Source organism: Hakea prostrata, chromosome 8 (assembly GCF_041222555.1).
Source record: "Hakea prostrata isolate BN-2017 chromosome 8, UWA_Hpros_2, whole genome shotgun sequence".
Classification (NCBI taxonomy): domain Eukaryota; kingdom Viridiplantae; phylum Streptophyta; class Magnoliopsida; order Proteales; family Proteaceae; genus Hakea; species Hakea prostrata.
In genome coordinates, this window is record NC_142607.1 from 20,733,433 (window position 1) to 20,754,251 (window position 20,819).

A 20,819-nucleotide genomic window follows, 5' to 3' on the forward strand; every position below is an offset into this window, starting at 1 on the left:
CTGTGTGTTAGCATTTAAGGCCTTTGTCTTAGTGTGCCCAAGCAACTTGCTTTACTTGTTAACAGGTGACCTTTTAACCCGACAGTGTCAAATTAGATGATGTCTAATTGCTGCCAAAAAGATTGATCCCAGAACAGTTCCATTAACTTAACCGTCACAAAAACTAGGATGTTTAATACTAGGACAGTCAGGTTTCAATTCCTTAAACGGTTTTAGCATGGTCTTCATTTGGACTTTCTAAGGTTTGGTCCAAGTCATTTTCAATAAAAAAAAAATAGCATTTTGCATTTGCCCCCCCGTGGGTTTAAAAAAAAAAAAAAAAAAAAAAAAAAGAACTTTAGAGGACGTAATTCTTATGGCCAAACACCCTCATACTCTTTCTCATTCACCTCTCCCCCCCGCACATACCCCCATCCAAACCCCCCCCCCCACCAAACTAATTGCATCCCCCCCCTCCCCCCCCCCGCCAGTGGGTTAATCACCCCTCCCACCCCCCCCCCAACAAAACCTCTTCTTCTTCTTTTCCACCACCACACCCCCACCCCCCCCCCCACCAAATAAAATTAAAAATTTTTTTATTTTATTAATTTATTAATTAAAACCCCCCTGGTGAGCACTCCAGATATGCACATGAGATATCGTGAGCCTCATAATCTTCCACAACTGGTAACTTGAATGTCTCTAACAGCACCAAATACTCCTATAATGCTTGCACTTCATAACCTGTAGAACAATCTAAAGAAAAATGTTTCCACAACGGATGAGCTCCAACGAACTTAGTGAGATCAACAAGCTCACATAACCATGCATACAATCATAAACAAGTACGGCAATGTACTAAGGGAATGCTTCTAAATATCTAACTAGCCAATCTTTATCTAGGTAGACATGCATTAAGATAGCCACCAACCTCCTATAAGAAGTCTCACATAGACACCAACAGCACCGACCAAACTGAGCATCATGATCAAGATATAAGGATATCAGTCCAATTAACCACAGTGGCTGGGGTATAGGGTCACACTCTGTCACCACGACCATTGCTATGAAAACTGGCACATTCAAGAGAATTCCTAGCCCAATGCAAATGTCATCTACTTAATCATATCATTTCTAGGTTCAATTCCCTTTCCTATGGCACCAACCAACTCGAATTACACATCCGTAACCTTATGGTTAGTCATTGACATATAATGGGGCGGACGCTTCCATGTTCCCTCACCCATAGGCTATTGGGCACCCATGAGTCCAACCTCAACCATGTGCAACCCTACCATGAATGACATGTGGTATGAATGTATTTCCCCACCACCTAGCCATTGGACGACCAAAAACTCCAACACCGCTATCACGGGTTACTTGGCCTCAATACCCATGTCTAGAAGGTGGCAACATGATAGGGAATCCTAACCATTTGAGATTATCAAAAAGGATGGATCAGTTGCATACCAATTAGCCTTACCATCATCATTGGTTGGATCTCACCTATGAAGAAGAGCCAACAGAAACATTGGATCGCGAGGATAAATAATTGCGGAACTGGAGCATACTCTTAGCTAAGATCCGATGAAAGAATCACACCACCGTGGAAGCATCTTGGGAGAAGGAAGATGAAATGGAAGCAAAATATCCTTACCTCTTTTGAAAACTAGGGTATGCTTCAATTTTGTGGATGAGATATTTTATAGTGGGGAGGATGTGAAATCCCTTGGATCCTAACCCAAAACCCTACTTGCAAGTCTGATAATCTGGACAATTGTGGACCATTCAAGTAGAGACCATTGGATCGGAATTACAGCCAATGGATATGGATGGTGATGATGAAGAATTGGGCATTTTACTAAATTTTGGAAGGAGACCTAGCTCAAACACAGATGGACAAGAAAGATGGATCAAGAGCTCACGGATGACAAATTTGGAAGGTCCTCAAGTTCAGGTAAACCTTTTGGTAAGGTATGCAACATGGTGTGAAAAAGCCACGGGGAAACCACTCTGAGAGACCCCTCCCTATGGAGTTCTAAGGGTAGGGTCGACTCGGTGGTGTCGCCTAGGGTGATAAAAAGGGCTTTTTTGGTTTTTATATCCCTACTTAATGCCATTTTTTTCCTAAAAGTATTATTTTAATGCTGTCAATAGAGAGCACCAATACGTGTCAAAGAAATCATTTTGGAGAAAAAGGAAGTCGCATATCCAATCTGAATAGTGATTCATGATTTGTTCCACGAATTTGAAGGTAAGTTTTTTCTCCTTACTTCTCAATTATTCTCTTTTGATATTTTTGATGAATAAAAACAATGAGGGAAGATCCATTTGATCAAGGAAACCCTAACCCTAATTGGCGACATGAGTGATTCTCCAATCACTCTAAGTGCTGAATTTTCCTTCACAAGAAGATCTCTGAGAAAACCTAATATGTGACTTGTTAAATTTGTCATTAGATTTGAGATCTAGGGTTTTTTATGGTGTTAAACCATGTCAAGGGAAGGTTTTGAGAACTCTTGGGTGTTCTGGAATTCATCGGAAGAGAGACAACGAAGCCTATGGAGACCTCCTTAGGTTGCTATTCGCACATTTGATGGGGGTCGCCTAGGGGGTCAACCCAGGCGATCACCCCCTTCATGTTCAGACAACTACCCTTATTTTGAGGCTAGTCAGAATAGGTGGGGTGAATAGGTAGGGTCGCCTGGGAAATCAACCACCCCAAGCTACCCCCTCTTGCTATCTAGGTTTTGGACCTAGGTTTTGATTGATGATTCTCTAATCTATTTCTAACTCGAACCATGAATTATCTAGGGTATTTTGAGACATGTTAAGCCATCCTTGGGTATTCTTTGGAAAGGTTATATTTATGCATATTATTGAATGTCCATGATGTGCAACATGTTGTTTCAACATGTTTCATTTATGGTTAGATGTATATGAAATTATCTAGAATCATGTTTTATCTTTAATTGCTAATTCATGTTGTGTTATGGTTTGAGTGTCTGATAACTATATGATTGCATGGACTTGTCTGGGGTTGTGGCTTAAGCATTACCCTCAGAACCTTATAATGGCCACATAGTTCATAATGCATATTTAGGGTAACTACTTGCATTGATTAGGTAAACCCCCATCATGTTGTTACCCTATCGGCGTGGGTATTGAGGCCGAGTGACTCGTAATAGCGCTATTAGGTTGATGGGTGCCCGAGACTAATAATCAACCCATGAGGGGACACAGACATACCATGGGGGCCATTCATTGGTAGGGTTGCATATGGTAGGGTTGGGCTTGTGGGTGTTCAAGACTTGTAGCACACCCATGAGAGGATGATTAATAGGGTTATGGTGAGGCATAGTCCAAGTTTCTTGGAGCCGTAGGATAGGTCAACCCTAGATAGGTAAAGGATCTTGGACCAAGTTGGATGGTGCTATAGAAAATGTATCTGAACCTAGAATGATGTGGCTAAGTAGATGACCTTGCACTGGGCTAGGTATTTCCCTCACAAGCGCTAGTTCTCATAGTAATGGTCATGGTGAGAGTGTGTGGCCCTAATCTCCAACCATGGTTGATGAATAAACTGATATCCCTATACCTCAATTATGATGCCTAGTTTGGTCAGAGCCATCAGGGTTTGTGTGAGACGACCTAGAGGAGGCTGGTGGCATACCTTAATGCTTGTCTACTTGGTCATAGACTTGCATGATTAGAGTTATAGGTTCATTGTTGCATTGCCTTGTGTAGCATTTTATCATCGTCCATTCTCTCATGTTTTATATATATGGAAATATGTAGTTTTTTGCGTCATTAAGTTCTATGGAACTCATCCCTCATTAAATCTCTTTTCAGATTGTTTTGCAGGTTTTGATGGAACATCGGCCTCAAAGGATTATGACACAAAAGGTGTACTTGAGGCACCCATGGAAGTTGACTATGCAGCGCATGATAGTTCGTGTAGCTATCTGGAATGCTCTTATGGTGCCGATTAATAGGGATAGGACTCTCTTAGTTCGTCATTGGACTTCGAAATAGAAACTAGTGCTATAGTTAAATATGACATCCACCCAGCCAGTACCCTATTTGGCAATACCCGAGTGTGTGATCCATCGCCCCAAAGATCAGTTCGAGGAAATCAACCTCCCACATTTACAATAATACAATCAAGAACAAGACTAAATCAATGTTTAACTATTATAAATGAATAATCAAGATAAGATTCAAAGAGAATTTATAATATAATCAGAGTGCGGAAAATAATACCAATAGAATAAATCAATGTAGAGTGTAGCGTAAAATCACTCTACAACAGCAGTGGAAAAGTAGCTCAAAACTAAACTAAGATTACAATCGATTCCAAAAATGGAAAGAAAGGAAGTAAACTGAATCTATACTAATGTCTCTTCAAATCTATAAATAATGTATCCATAAGTAAAAGCTTCAATGTCCCATCATTGACACACAAGTACTAGAGTCGGACTAATCCTGATAAGCTCCAGCTTCGCACTGGTAGTCATCACAGTCGTAGTAGCAAGTACTTTGGGTACCATATGAGTCATCTGCTTGGGCTTCATAGTATTGGCCCTCATAGTCATCTGTACCTGTAGATAGATCTAACAAAGTTGTTTCAAAAAGGAGTGAGTTCAAAAGAACTCAGCAAGGCAGTTTATTCAACAATAACACATATAGCATGATAGCAAAACATAAAGGATGCAATATGATATGAAACAGACATGCAAGTATCATTCTAACTCTATGTATGCTGATCTCTAGTGGTAGACATACTTTAAGTCATAGCACCATACTCCTCTAGGTAGGTCTGAAATCACTCTCCCTCAACCATCTCGGTATCTTGGGTTCTCTAGTGGTACTTGAGTCCTGCATCCCTCTTAGATATTTTATGGCTGGGTTTTAGGCCACTGCTCTCTCACATCACCATTGGTTTGAGTATTGGCGCATGTCAAAGTTAAACTAACCCGAATGCAAGTCTTCTACTTAGTTATATCAAGTCAGGGTTAGATACTTCCATTCCTTGCTCTCGCTCTCCTTTCGGATCTTTCCCACTAGAGTCAGCGTATCCTATGGCTACAACCAACTTAGACTACAGACTCATCAACCCTATTGGTCATCCACAAATAGTAAACGGGAAGCTCTCATTTCCTCTCACGGGTTGGTTACCGGTCTTGAGCGCCTATGAGCCCAAGTCTACTATTGCAACCCTACCAAAGAATGGCCCCCACAATGTGATTCATGTCCTCTCACGGGTTGGGTACCAGTCTTGAGCGCCCATGAGTCCAAGTCTACTACTGTAACCCTTCCAATGAATGACCCCCACAATGTGATTTATGTCCTCTCATGGGTTGGTTACCGGTCTTGAGCACCCACAAATCCCCATTGCTGCCATGAGTTATTCAGTCTCAATACCCTTCTGAATAAGGTCTGATATAACAGGTCCATCCTAGCCAAACACTCCTAGACAAGCCCTAGGTATGTCAACCAATAATCAGGGAAAGAGTCAAGGGGCACCATAGGAAAGTGTCCCATACCACTTCCACTGATGTCTAGAGACATAAATATCTAAAGGACATTCCCCATTCCCCAATTACACTTAAGCAATTTCATTTCAAATTAATCATTCATAAACACAACTGATGAATCAATACATAGGAAAATAACCATTCATACATGATCAAAATAATAATTGAATTACATGAGCAAGTCCTCTTGTAGTTGTAGTACTTACAACAACAATATAATAATAAGAAAATCATAAGAACATTAGTATGGTCATGCAATATGAATCAAATACAAGTAATCATGCATTTTAGGTTATTAGGGAACAACCGTCCTTACCTTAATTAACTTCAAAGATTTCCAGAGAAAAGAATGAGGACAGGTCCAAAGTTAGCAAATAAACCCAAAACAAACATAGTTTAAGCATTAGGAACAAATCCTCGAAGGTCGGAAGTGAAACGGATCAAAACAGACCAAACTTGCAGCTACTGACACTGTGGGCATCTCAGCTAGGTCGCACAGGTTGATCGACCCCAATGTCTTGTACGGACAGAAACTCTAATTTTTTATTCGAAACTCAACTTTCGGGACTCGAAACACTCGAAAATTTTAAGGGAAACTTTAGAATAGTAGTCTAAGACTATCTAGTATAGATTAGGCATCAATAATGATCAAAAGAGTAGAATTCTAATTTAATCAAAAGCTAGGTTTGACCGAAATCAATCCGTAAATTCTACGGAGAGGCTAGAGAGAATGAGAATCAGAATTCACTCTAGAAAGAAAAGAACAGTAGATCTTAGATAGAAATAATCATGGGAATGATTCTAGCGTGCTTTAGAAATCAAAAGCATAGAAGGGATAGTCAATCATGAAGATCACATTTGATTTCCCTTTGAAATCATCGTGTGGAGATTCATAAGGTTATAGAGTGTATGGAGATCCACTCTAGAACAGTAGAGATTGGAGGATCAGTCATGGGAATGACTTATGATCATCCTCCTAATCAAGAGAATAGAAGAAACCAAAAGAAATAGAAGATGAAGTGTGGATAGAAGTGAATACCAACCTTAAAGAAGAAGAATCGCCGAAAAGCTTTGAGGATTCGAAGAGGATCTTCCACAACTCCAAAGTGAATGCTTAACAGAGGCTTCCCACATTCTCTAGAGGCTTTAAAACAATGTGGGGCTGATTATCACGAAGTTCTATTAAGTAGAGCATCAAAAACCTAAAAATCAAGATTTTACTCATAAGCCCCTGTCACTGTGGGTCGCTCAGCTGGGTAGCTCAGCCTGATCGACCCAGGTGATCAACCCAGGCTAATAGCAAGCCCAAAATATAGAATTAAAGCTCCAAACCTCAAAATTTTTAATGGGGTTTCTCCCAACTCAACAAGTGACTTACTTAGCATTGAGGGACCTTCCAAAACATGTCCAACTAGGCCTCAAGTCCATCAACCAAGCTCTTCAACACCAATATGCAAGTTTCTTCTCCAATTCGACAAGGTTTCCAAGTAGGGAACTCCATCATCAATCTCCATGGGTTTTGGGTTAAACATCATGTCTTCTACTGAGATGGCCCACAATTGCCTTCTACCTTCACTTCGGGTCTTCGGACCTACTAACAAATGAGTTTCCGGGTTAGGGTTTGGGCTAGATTTCACATTCTCCCCCCCTTAAAAGAAATTTCATCCTTGTAATTGGAAGCATACCTGGGTTTCCAAAAAGACAGGGAAACTTCTATTTCATCACTTCTTCCTTCTCCCAAGAAGCTTCTTTGGGGGTGTGATTCTTCCACCAATTCTTTTCCAAGAGAATGGTCCGATTCCACAACTATTTGTCCTTTTTGTCTAGGATTTCGGTTGACTCTTCATTATATGAAAGATCAGCACTAAGTCCTTCAGGTTCTCGTTGTAGTATGTGTTCCGGATGCTCTATGTATTGCCAAAGCATTGATATATAGAACACATTATGAACTCCAGCAAGAGATGGAGGTAAGGCCAAACAGAATGCAACTAAGGGCTAAGCTTTCCTTTAACATTTAATCTCATCACACCTTTCATAGGTGACACCTTCAAGAAAACTTCTCCCCAACTTGAAATTCCAAATCGGTCTTTCTCTTATCCGCATAAGATTTCTGTTTTGACTGGGTCGATTTGATCCTTTCTCTTATCATGTCCACCATTATACTTGTCGCTTCAATCATTTCTAGACCTAACACTTTCCTTTCACCAGTCTCAGTCCAATACACGGGTGTCCTACAAGTGTTTCCATACAAGGCCTTGAATGGAGCCATGCCTATAGTTGCTTGATAACTGTTGTTATAGGCAAATTCAACCAAAGCGATGTGTTCATCCCGGTTGCCACCCATATCCACAATGCAAGATCTAAGCATATCTTCCAAAATCTGAATTGTCCGCTCAGATTGTCCATCAGTCTGTGGATGATGAGCAATACTCAAGTTTAACTGGGTTCCCAAGGCTTTCTGCAAACTATTCCAAAACCTCGAGGTGAACCTAGGATCTCTGTCAGAAACAATACTCATAGGCACTCCGTGCAGAGGAATCACATTGTCCACATAAAGCCTAGCTAGCTTATCCATAATATGAGTGATCTTCATATGAATAAAATGGGCTGATTTGGTCAACTTATCAGTGATTACCCATTCTGTATCATTACCTTTACTTGTCCAAGTCAAGCTAGTCATGAACTCCATAGTGACATCTTCCCACTTCCAGTTAGGAACAGGAAGGGGTTGCAGAACTCCAGATGACAGTTGACGAACGGCCTTAACACGCTGACAAGTTTCACACTTGGCCACAAAGTCTTCTACATCGGTCTTCAAACCAATCCACTAGAAATGTTCTCTTAGATCCTTATACATCTTAGTACTTCCTGGGTGCACTGTAAAAACTAACTGGTGTGCTTCTTTCAAAATTTCTTTCTTAATCTCATCAACAGCAGGCACACAAAGTCTTCCTTTATACAACAAGGCACCATCCATAGATATACCGAAATCAAGATCCGACTCAGGATTCAAAGAAATCTTCTCAATTTTCTCCTTCAATTCATGATTAGAGGCTTGTAGAGCAAAAATTCTATCTCTAAGGGTGGATCTTGCTGTCATGGCAGAAAAAACAAAATCAGATCCTTTTGGAATAATTTCTAGACCAAGTTCCAAAATTGAACACAACAACAGTTTCCTCAAAGCATTTAAATCTAACTCTTTTCTTTTACTTTTCCTGCTAAGAGCATCAGCAACCACATTCGCCTTACCAAGGTGATATTGAATATCACAATCATAATCAGATACTAATTCCAACCATCTTCTTTGTCGCATATTTAACTCCTTTTGGGTAAAGAAGTACTTCAGACTTTTATGATCTGCGAAAATAGCAATCTTTTCTCCAAAAAGATAATGTCTCCAAATCTTCAAGGCGAAGACAACAGCGGCAAGCTCTAAATCATGAGTGGGATAGTTCTGCTCATACTCTTTCAATTGTCTAGAGGCATATGCTACCACTTTCCCATGTTGCATTAAGACGCAACCCAAACCAATCTTTGACGCATTGGTATAGACTATCAAACCACCGGAGTCATCAGGTATAGTCAAAACAGGGGCACTTGTCAATCTATTCTTCAACTCTTGGAAGTTCTTCTCACAAGCGTTGGTCCAAACAAACTTCTCTTCTTTTCTAGTTAGCCTAGTCATAGGAGCAGCCAACCTAGAAAAGTTCTCAATAAATCTCCTTTAGTATCCAACAATTCCTAGAAAACTTCTTATTTCTGTCACGGTCTTCGGTCTGTCCCAGTTGACAACTGCTTTAACTTTCTCGGGATTAACACGAATACCTTCTGCTGAAACCACATGGCCTAGGAATACTACTCTTGAAAGCCAAAAGTCACACTTGCTAAACTTAGCATAAAGCTTCTTTTCTCTCAATCTTTGCAAGGTGAAACTAAGATGTCTCATATGCTCTTCTTCATTCTTTGAGTAAATCAAGATGTCATCAATGAAGAAAATAAAAAATTTCTTAAGCACATCATGAAAAACTCGATTCATAAGATCCATAAAAACAGCAGGAGCATTAGTCAAACCAAAGGGCATGACTCTAAACTCATAATGACCATATATTGTTCTGAAGGCTGTCTTGAAAATGTCACTAGACTTCACCTTAAGCTGATGATATCCAGATCTCAAATCCATCTCCAAGAACATGGTTGCACCTTTCAACTGATTGAAGAGGTCATCAATCCTGGGTAGCGGATATCTATTATTTATGGTCAACTTGTTCAACTCCCGGTAATCAATGCATGGACACATGCTACTATATTTCTTCTTAGAAGCTTGGGTAGTGCTTGATAAGAAACTACACCTTGTTGAAGGAGAGATTAGTTGATGGACCTAAAGAACTTTTGGACATGGTTTGAAGACATTCCTCTGTGCTTGGTAAGTCAATTGTTGAGTTGGGAGAAGACCACTTGAATTTGAAGTGATTTAGGCCCTTATTTCCCTATCTAAGGCTTGCTGTCCTAGCCTGGTCAACTGCCCTGGTTGACCAACGAGGCTGCCAGCTGCTGATTAAATTTGTGAATATCTTATATTTAGGGTTTTTTTATATTCTATATAAGTAGACTTCGTGTTCCTTAGCCTCTCTTGCTGCTATAACCTTTTGTGAACGTGGAAAGCCTCTCACAAAGCCTCTCCTTGTTATTTTTGAAGAACTCTTGCAAGATCTAAAGCTCCTCTTCTCTTGTTCATCTTTAAGGTTAGTAAACTCTATGTTTCTCTTTGATTTACTCTAGTATCGATCTAATCTCCTTGCTGTGATTATGAAGAAGGTATTGCAACCTTGCAAACACCTCTTCTACAATTTCCTATGATGAGAATGAATCTCCATTCATTCCATTAATGCTATGATTTTCATACTTGATACTTAGCCATGATTATATGATTTCTTCATCAAGCAATGATCAATCTTCTAAACTGATTTCTCTAGCATATTAGATCTGAATTCATGTTAGTATTCATCTCTGATCTATTGCTAATGATTCTCTTGACTGAAGCCTTAATTTTTCTTTACATCCATGGTTGTTTTCATTGAAGACCATATTTTTGATCAAATTAGAAAGTCAAGTTTTCAGAATAGAAAGTCATGGGTTTGATCATTGTCTTGTGTCTAATCTATGCTAGTTAGTCTTAGATTACTGTTCCTAAGATTCCCTTGAAATTTCGAACCAGAATTCAGCTTTTGGCTACGGGTAATGTTCACCTGATCGATTGGATCAGTCAACCAGCCAGGCTACTAGGCATGGATAGCATTGATTCCTTTGTCCGATTGATCTGTTGACCTCCAATCTTCTAGGGCTTTTTCCTAATGATGTATCTATGCTTGTCTAGGGTTTATTTGCTAACTTTGGACTTAATCTCTTGTTCCTCCGGAATATCTTCAAATCTAATTAAGGTAAGGACAGTTGTTACCATATTAACATAGATTGCGTGAATCTTAGTTTCTAATTTGGGAATTTCTTAGATTTACTATTGTTCTTATATTTTCTTAGTATGATGTTACTATTGTAAGTACTTCAAGTATAGTAGTACATTGTGCATGTATTTCTTTATTACTTGAATCATGTATGAATACTTATTCTTGTCATATACATATTCGATTGATCATGTTTATATGTATATTTCTATATGTTGAAATATCAGTTGTGTATGTTATGACTGAATTAGGAATGTGATTGAGTAGTTATGATTTGGGATTGGAGAATGTCCTTTTGACATTTCTGTCCTTGGACATCAATGGGAATGGTATGGGACATTTCCTATGGTGCCCTTTGACGCTTTCTTGGATTATTGGTTGTCATACCTAGGGCTTGTCTAGCGGTGTTTGGCTAGGATGTCCTTATTATATCAGACCCAATTCAAAAGGGTCACATCCACCCAGCCAGTACCTTACCTGGCATACCTGAGTGTGTGATCCACAGCCTCGAAGATTAGTATCAAAGAAATCAACATCCCACATTCACATTAATATAATCAAGAACAAGACTAAATCAAGGTTATCAATATTAATTAATAGATCAAAGCAAAGTAACGAGATAACATCAAAGTGTGGAAATGATACCAATATATAAGTATAATCAAAATGTAGAGTGAGGCGAAATCTCACTCCACGAATACAACGGAATGTAGTTTGAATGTCAAAAGAAGATTACAACTGGTTCCAAAAGGAAAGAAAGAAATAATCAAACTAAGCTAGAATCTATTCTACTTTATAAAGAACGTCTTCATAAACATAGACTTCAAAAATTAAGCTCGGACGCTCCCACTCCATGGTAGGGCTAATCATGGTACGAAGCATGATCACTCGAGGGATCATCACCGAGATCTTCATAACTACCAACACCTTGCGTGTAGTACGCTTTTTCAGCTTGCACTTCCTCATATTGGCCTTCATAGTCTTCTATACTTGTAGGATAATCTAACAAAAGATATTTGTACAAAAGGAGTGAGTTCAAGAGAACTCAGTAAGGCAAGTTATTCCATAACAACATAAATAACATGATAACTGAAACATAGCATGATACAATATGTCATCCTCCCAGCCAGTACCCTAACTGGCATACCTGAGAGTGTGATTCACAGCCCCAAAGATCAAGTATCGAGGAAATCATCCTCCCACATATACAATAACATAATCATAAACAGGAAATAATCAAGGTTTAATATTATAAATAAGGTTCAAAACAAGAATATAATCAGAGTGCGGAAAATGATACCAGATATCCAAAGATATCAAAAGAAGTAGAGAGAGGCGGAAACTCCACAAAATACAACGGAATGCAGTATGTAAGTCTAAAAGAAATAACAACTAAATCAAAGGAACTAAGAAAGATAACTAAACATAAGAGTTTTCTATTCTATAGATGACGTCTTCAAAATAGTGGACTTCATCAATCCATTTGAGACGTTCCACCTCCACGTTATCTTTAATCGTAGTACGCAACTTGATCAACTGAGGGATCATCAGAGTAATCTTGATTGTTACCAACACCTTGCGTGTAGTACGCTTCATCGGCTTGCGCTTCATCGTACTGTTCGCCATAGTAATCAGTACCTGTAGAATAGTCTAACAAAACAATGTACAAAAGGAATGACTTTCGAAGAAACTCAGTAAGGTAGTTAATCCATATCAACATAAATAACATGAAAGCAAACCATAAAAAGATGCAATGCAATATGAAACAAATAATGTATGTATGCATCTAAACTCTATGTATGCTAGTCTCTATGGCAAACATGCTTTAAGTCATAGCACCGTACTTCTTTAGGTAGGTCACGCATACGGCTCCTGTTGGTAGTGGGTCTGACATCCCTCAGGACAAACCATGGCAGGGGGTTAAGTCAACACTCTCTCTCACAACCATTTGGCATAAGTACCGGCGCATGTCAGGGTAAAGCCTAGCCCAATGCAAGTCATCTACTCAGTTACATCAACTCAGGCCCAGATACCTCCATTCTTTGCCCTGGGCGATCCTTTCCGGTATCCTTTCCACTAGAGTCCTAATAGTCCCGGACTATGGACTCATCAACCCTACTGGTTATCCACATATGGTAAACGGGAAGCTCTCATGTCCCCTCACGGATCATTTCACTGTTCTTGAGCACCAACGAGCCCAAGTCTAGCCATATGCAACCCTCCAATAAATGGCCCCCACAATGTGATTCCCGTCCTCTCACGGGTTGGTTACCGATCTTAAGCGCCCGTGAAATCCCCATTGCTGCCACGGGTCATTCGGTCTCAATACCCTTCCGATTTGGGTCTGATATTGTCACATCCCGCCCTAAATCCACCAAGGGGATACCCTATCTGGATTACCCGGGGAGTGAATTACTGTCCCGCCGATCAAGTTTAGGAACGATCATAGTCACTTAGCACAATAATATAATCAAAAGCAAGAACAATTCCTTATTTCCAAATAATTCAATAATAAAAGTCGAGAAAGTACCTCAGAAGGATTCACAAATAACATCAGAGTGCGGAAAGGATTTCATTAGTATAAACAATCAAGTGTAAAATGGAGGGAGGAAACCCGTCCTATAATATTAGCAGAAGATGAAACAACTAAAAGTAAAGGTTACAACCGATTCACCAAATAACAAGTGAAACAACTAAGCTATAGTCCCGACAATTCAAATAAAAGGTTAAAAAGGGAATGAGGCGACATCCCATCCCTAACACACAAATATAAAACTGAACTGCTACAAACAAGTCCCGATCTCGGTCTACTCGTCTTTATCAACAGGTTCATCGCCACCAGTATGATACAAGTCTTCAACTCGGCCTCCAGAGGGTTGACTGCCACAGTCAACAGTGGTAGTACCTGCAGGAAAGTCTAACAAAGTATGTTGCAAAAAGGAGTGAGTTCGAAAGAACTCAGCAAGGAAAGTTATTCCATAATAACATAAATCATATGATGCGCAGCATAGCATGATGCAATATGATATGAGACATATGATGCAAATATGAATCTAACTCTAAGTATGCTTTGGTCATCTAGGGTAGACATGCTTTAAGTCATAGCACCATACTTCTCTGGGTCGTCTGTCACTCTCCCGTTCCATATCTTGGGAATGCCCGGGGAATATCGGTAAAGTCCTCAAAAAACTATGGTTGGGGATTTAGTCACCACTCTCTCACATCACCATTTGGTATAAGTATTGGCGCATGTCACCAGTAAAGCCTAGCCCAATGCAAGTCATCTACTCGATCATATCAACTCGGATCCAGATACGTCCATTCCTCGCCCCGGCGATCCTTTCCGGTATCCTTCTCACTAGAGTCGGCGTAATCCCGGATTACGGACTCATCAACCCTATTGGTCATCCACAAATAGTAAACGGGAAGCTCTCACGTCCTCTCACGGGTTGGTTACCGGTCTTGAGCGCCCGTGAGCCCAAGTCTATCCATTTGCAACCCTACCAATAAATGGTTCCCACAATGAGATTTATGACCTCTCACAAGGTTGGTTACCGGTCTTGAGTGCCCACAAATCCCCACTTGCTACCACGGGTCGTTCGGTCTCAATGCCTTTCCGATTCGGGTCCGATACAACAGGGGACATCCTAGCCAAACCACTAGACAGTCCTATGTATGTCATCCAATAACCCGGGAAAGAGTCGATAGGCACCTTCGGAGAACATCCCATACTATTCCCTCCGGTGCCCAAGGACAGAAGCGTCAATAGGACACTCCCCAATCCCAAGTTATACGTAGGCAATCACATATTCAAGTTCATCACTTCTCATGCATCCAATACATCTTCATAATACAAGTTAAATCATGATATTGAAATGAATCATCATAGACATAATTAAACAAGAATAGTAATGTAACATGACAAGAGTATAAAGATTTCAATACTACTGTTCTAACACATATATCACAGTCTTATAACGATTAAAAGAAATTAAGAGATTCTATTCATAAATAAGAACATAAATCATAAGTTGATGATCTATATGTTTATGGAGATAACCATCCTTACCTTGGGTTGAATTGATGATGAATTGAGAATACCAAGAATTAGTCCAAAAGAATTGTTAGGACCCTAAACAAACATCAATAATAAGTTAGAGAAGAAGTCGGGAAGATCGGATGTCATTTGAGTCAAAATCGACCAAGGTTGTTTGTCAGCAACAACTTTGGTCGATGGTTTTGGTTGATGGTATCGACCAAAATAATCCTCGGGCAGAATAGTGGATTTTGGGGATTTTGGTCCGAAATGAGTCTTCCGGTGTTCGGATCAATCTGAAACTTGGAGGCATACTTAACAACAGTAGTAGGACACTATAAATCAAGCAATTAACCCAATCCAATGGTCTAATTAAAAAGCCCCAATTTGAGCTATTAAGTTCAAGTGATAAACATCATGGCATGAGTTGGAATTGATTGCATTGATGAGGAATAGCATGCAATAGCTAGGGGAACTAATAGAAATTCGATTGGAATCATATGGCAATGTTAAACATGAACATAATACACTCTATAGCTCAGTTTGATATCAAATGGTATGATGTTAATAGGTAAATCATGGAATACATATGCTAGGCATGAGATATAAGCATTAGCATCAATGAATGGCTAAGGGAATCATGGATTGAGCATGAGTAGGCACTTGGAGTGGTGGTTGCAAGGTTGCAGCACCATTCCAAATGTCCCATCAGCAAGATGACAATAGGAAAGAGTAGGAAATGGTAGGATAGAGAGTGAAATGAAGAGTCATACCTTAGTGTAGAAGATGAAGGCAAGAATCAATGATAAACTAAGTGTCTTTGATGAGATACCCTTCACACTAACCAAGGAGCTGCTTTGGGAAGCTCTCCCTACGTTCCCAGGTGAGAAAAATGATTGCAAAAGGCTCAAGGCTCGAGGTCATATTAAATAGAAAAGGAATATTCCATGGAATCATTAACTTGGCAGACTGGGACATTTTGGTCGATGGTCCTTGGTCGATGGTATCAACCAAAATGATCGACCAAAATGTTTTCAGCAGAAAACTCAGGTTTAGAACAACAACTTCAAGTAGGGATTTGAAAGGCTATACAAGGTCAAATTGAGTGAGGTTTTCTCCTACAAGTCAATCAAGAAGTCTAGTTTCCAGAAATACCTTTGGATCAAGCATGGGAGGTCATTAGGTTCACCAACTAAGCTCACCTTCTTCGATGCGCAAGCAGGATTTGCCAGACATAGTTCAACAACTTCGGATAGGGATTTGGAGGGCTATATGGGATCAAATGGAGTGGGTTTTCTCCTAAAATTCAATCAAGAAGTCTAGTTTCAGGAAATATATTCGGATTGAGCACATGAGTTCATTTGGTATTTCAACTAATTCACCCCTCTTCAGTGCGCAGATTCAAAACTAACACTGACAATGCCCTCAAGTGAGGGGCATCATCATCAATGTTCACGGGCTTGGGTTCCGACACCAAATCATCAACCAAAAGGGTCCACAAGTCTCATTTACCCCACTTTGGGTTTTCGGACCTACAAACATAATAGGTCCCGGGCCAGGCCAAGGTAGGATAAGGCCAAACATTACAAATCTACCCTAAGGGAAAGGTCTGACATGGCTTCCTAAGGTTTTCAAAGATAATAATATTGAAATTAAAGTCCAACTTTTAAGGTCTAACATTGAACAAGTCTTTCTTTATCCCAAAATAAAAAGGGTGTCCGGGCTAGGTTTGGGCTGGATGTTACAGATATAAGGGGGACATCTTAGCCAAACACTGCTAGCCAGCCCTAGGTATGACAATCAATAATTCGGGAAAGCGTCGATGGACAACCCCGGAAACATCCCATACTATTTCCGATAATGTTCAAGGATAGAAGTGTCAAAAGGACACCTCTCACTCCCAAATCATACCTAATCAGATACAATCTCAGATCAGTCATGACATACACAGTCAACACATCATCATATAGAAGAGAGTATACAGTCATGATCTAATCATTAACAACATGATAATAACCAATTCATATAAGTATGAATAATGAAAAAGATTACCTAAACAAGTGCTACTGTTCTCACAGTAGTAAATCAGAAGTAAAAGTATACAAACAGTAATTAAACTCATAGTTTCATAAAGATAGAAACCAAAGAGTATGTGATCTATGTAGTTAAGGAGATAACAGTCCTTACCTTCTAACTCGTAAAGGAACTTAGAGAATCAAGTAAGACCTTGACTAAACCTGAGGAAAGAGTCTTAAACAAGTGTATACAATATGTTAGGAAAGATATATAGAAGGAAAGATCTTAAATCAATCAAAACAGACCAAGAATGGGGTTATTGTACCCATTGGTCGACTGATTGGTCTACTGCCCCAGTCGACCAATGAGTCGACCAACAGAGACAGTAGCCTTCAAGAATCAGAAATTTTAGAATATGAATCCGAATTTGGTGGTTCAAAAGGGTACAAAATAAGGGGGAAACTTCAATGGAAGCATCCAAGTCTATAGAGGACATCAAACCATTAATCAATTCAAGTTTCCAAGTTACAACTTAGGAACCAGAAGGTTAACCTAATTAGGTTAAATCATAGATCATGAAGGGAATATAGTATGGATCAAGGATAATGAACTAGAGGATAATAGGTTATGATTCTAGTAAAGAAAACACATTGATTGGCTGTTAACAGGGTCAAAACATATATCCAAGAAATTAGGGTTTCACCCTTTTTGGCTCCCATGAAAAAGGTTGAGATCACAGGAGGGAGGGAATTAATGATTGGTCAATTACAACAAGAAGAATTAAAGAATATTAAATTTAGATCAACCTCAACATTACCCATGAGGTTTCCCTCACATGGGAGATTACCAAAGGTTCCCTTGATGACCACACAAGGTTAGGGTTTCAAGTATTAGGGTTTCCAGGATTCAAATGGCTAGGGTTAAGATCATGATGATGATCATAGATCTCAAAGAACATGATGAGATCATGGAATAGATTGTTGCAAGGGTGCAGCATCTTCTTCCTGATCTCAACCAAGAACAGAATAAAGAAAAGAAAATCAGAGATAGAGAGGAAAGAGATCATAAACATACCTTTGATGCAGGAGGATGAAGATCACTTGAGTTCTTGCGAGATATTCAACCAAAGATGCAAGGGAATTGATTAGAAAGGGGTTCTAACTAGTTCCAGAGGCTTAGGAGGCAGATGAGGCGAAGTATTCCTGAGACTAAACTTAAATAGAGTAGCCACGACCTAATTTTCAAAAACAGAATCAATTGGTCGATTGATTGGTCGACTGGTCCAGTCGACCAATCAAGACAACAACTTCAACACAGGGAATTGAAGGCTCAGATCAAGTCCAAACATCAAGGGGTTTTGCACACACCTAAAGTGACATACCTAGTAGGTAGAAATGCCTTCGAACCAATATAGAGAGCACTCCAAGTCCATCAACTAATCCAACCTTCATCAGGGTGCAGTTTCCATAAATGGAACACTGACATCCACACTCAAGGATTCCAATCCAGCCATCAAGTCTTCTACAGAAATGGCCCAAAGATGACTTCTTGCCTTACTTCGGGTTGCTGGACCTACAAACAACAGGGTTTTCGGGTCAGGGTTAGAGCTGGGTTTCACACAATATGATATGAGACAGACAATGTATGTATGAGTCTAACTCTATGTATGCTGGTCTCTATTGGTAGACATGCTTCATAACACCATACTTCTTTGGGAAAGTCATTCACTCTCCCTCAACCATCTTGGTATCTTGGCCTCTGTCGGTGATAGTTGGGTCTTGCATCCCTCTTGGACATTCCATGGCTGGGGTTTAGGTCACCTCTCTCTCTCATCACCATTGGTCTACGTATTGGCGCATGTCAGGGTAAAGCCTAGCCAAATGCAAGTCATCTATTGGGTTATATCAACTCAGATCCAAATACATCCATTCCTTGCCTCGGGCGATCCTTTCCGGTATCCTTCAAACTAAAGTCAGCGTATCCTATGGCTACAACCAACTCAGACTACGGAGTCATTAACCCTATTGGTCATCCACAAGTAGTAGACAGGAAGCTCTCATGTCTTCTCACAGGTTGGCTACCGGTCTTGAACGCCCATGAGCCCAAGTCTACTAAATGCAACCCTACAATGAATGGCCTCTCACGAATATCCACAATGCGATTTATGTCCTCTCACGGATTGGTTACCGGTCTTGAGCACCCATAAACCCCCATTGCTACCACGGGTTACTTGGTCTCAATACCCTTTCGAATCGGGTTTGATATAATAGGGAATCCTAACCAAATATTGCTAGACAAATCCTAGGTATGACTACCAATAATCCAGGAAAGCGTCAAAGGGCACCATTAGAAATATCCCATACTATTCCCACTGATGTCCAAGGACAGAAATGTCAAAAAGACATTCCCCAATCCCAAATCATATCTAATCAATCACATTCTCAATTCAGTCATATCACACACAACTGATATCTCATCAAATGAAAGAGCATATAAAGACAATATCAAATGAATAAGCAACATACATGAGTAAGTATTCGTACATGTTCAAGTACATAAAAGAAATAAGAAAATAAGGTCCTATTGTACTTACAACATTCATATCATAATAGAAACTACAACATCAGTAGCAAATCTAGGTGATTCCCAATTTAGAAACTAAGATTCACACAATCTATGTTAATATGGTAACAACTGTCCTTACCTTAAATAGATTTGCAGATATTCTGGACGGACAAGAGAATGGATCCAAGGTTAGCAAACAAACCCTAGAATAACATCATACAATTATTAGGAAGCAGTCCTAAAAGAATAAGCATCAAATGAATCGAAAAGGACGAAGAAATTCCTTGCTGTCATGCCGGGTAGATTGGGTGGGTTGATCGGTCCAATCGACCCAGGCAGTCTGCCTAGTGAACAATACGCATCCAAAATCAGATTTTTGGTCTGAACCTATTCTACATGATCCGGAATGCTACAAAACTTGGAGGGAATGTCTAACATAGTATTCTAAGACTATTTAGCATATGTTAGACATCAAACAATGACAAAAACCAATACTTACTAATTTAGAATCATACTTTCTAATTTGGTAGAAAACATAGTTTTCAATGAAAATAAGCTATGAATGAAAGAGATGGACTAGAGATGATGAGATCTCATTCTAGTAGACTAATACAGTAAATCAAAAGTATGAATAATCATGGAGATGCATCTATAATGCTAGAGAAAACAAAATAAGAATATAATCATAGATTTAAGAAGAAATCATAAGAATCATGTTTAGAATTGAATATGAATATCATAGTGATGCGTCCAAAATCTGTTCAGCCCTTAGATCTCCTGCGTATGACCTGCAAAAACGAAAGTTAGATGTGGCCCGACCGCTGGGATCGGGAGTCCACCTCCGAAGGCTAAGTCAGTTGATGAATTGATCATAAACGGCTCAGCTTGAGCACAGAGCTAAGGAATGAATAATGAGAATACGATTCAGATTGTATGTGTCCTTCTACCTTGTGGGCAGGTGATGTCTTATATAGTGTATACCTTTGAATCTCCTTCATTGGATGTATTTGAGCCTTCTTCGGATAGCCGTCAGATCTTAACGAATAGATCCATTTAGTGATAGATCTGTACTAGGTTGGGCTATTAGATAACTCCTTTGATAATACGATCGTTATATGGTAGTTATCCATATAATAGCGATAAGCATCTTCCGCAAATGCTGCTACCCGTCTCTTTGACAATTAGTCCATTCCGATCATAACGGATTAGGGCTTGCTTGTGACTAAG

At 39.6% G+C, this 20,819-nt stretch overlaps 1 protein-coding gene across 2 annotated transcripts in view; it reads left to right on the forward strand.

Annotated features, from left to right (window-relative positions):
• The window catches only part of LOC149007408 (sodium/pyruvate cotransporter BASS2, chloroplastic-like), a 119,517-nt gene that overhangs the window by 69,762 nt on the left and 28,936 nt on the right, over positions 1-20,819 (forward strand). The window contains exon 14 of one of the 2 annotated variants that reach the window (XM_089165718.1): positions 3,832-6,966. The exons of the other annotated variant lie outside the window; for it this stretch is intronic. The gene's annotated coding sequence lies outside the window, so the exon portion shown is untranslated. Of the gene's footprint in view, positions 1-3,831; positions 6,967-20,819 lie in introns of those variants that run through there. 2 annotated transcript variants of the gene reach the window in all.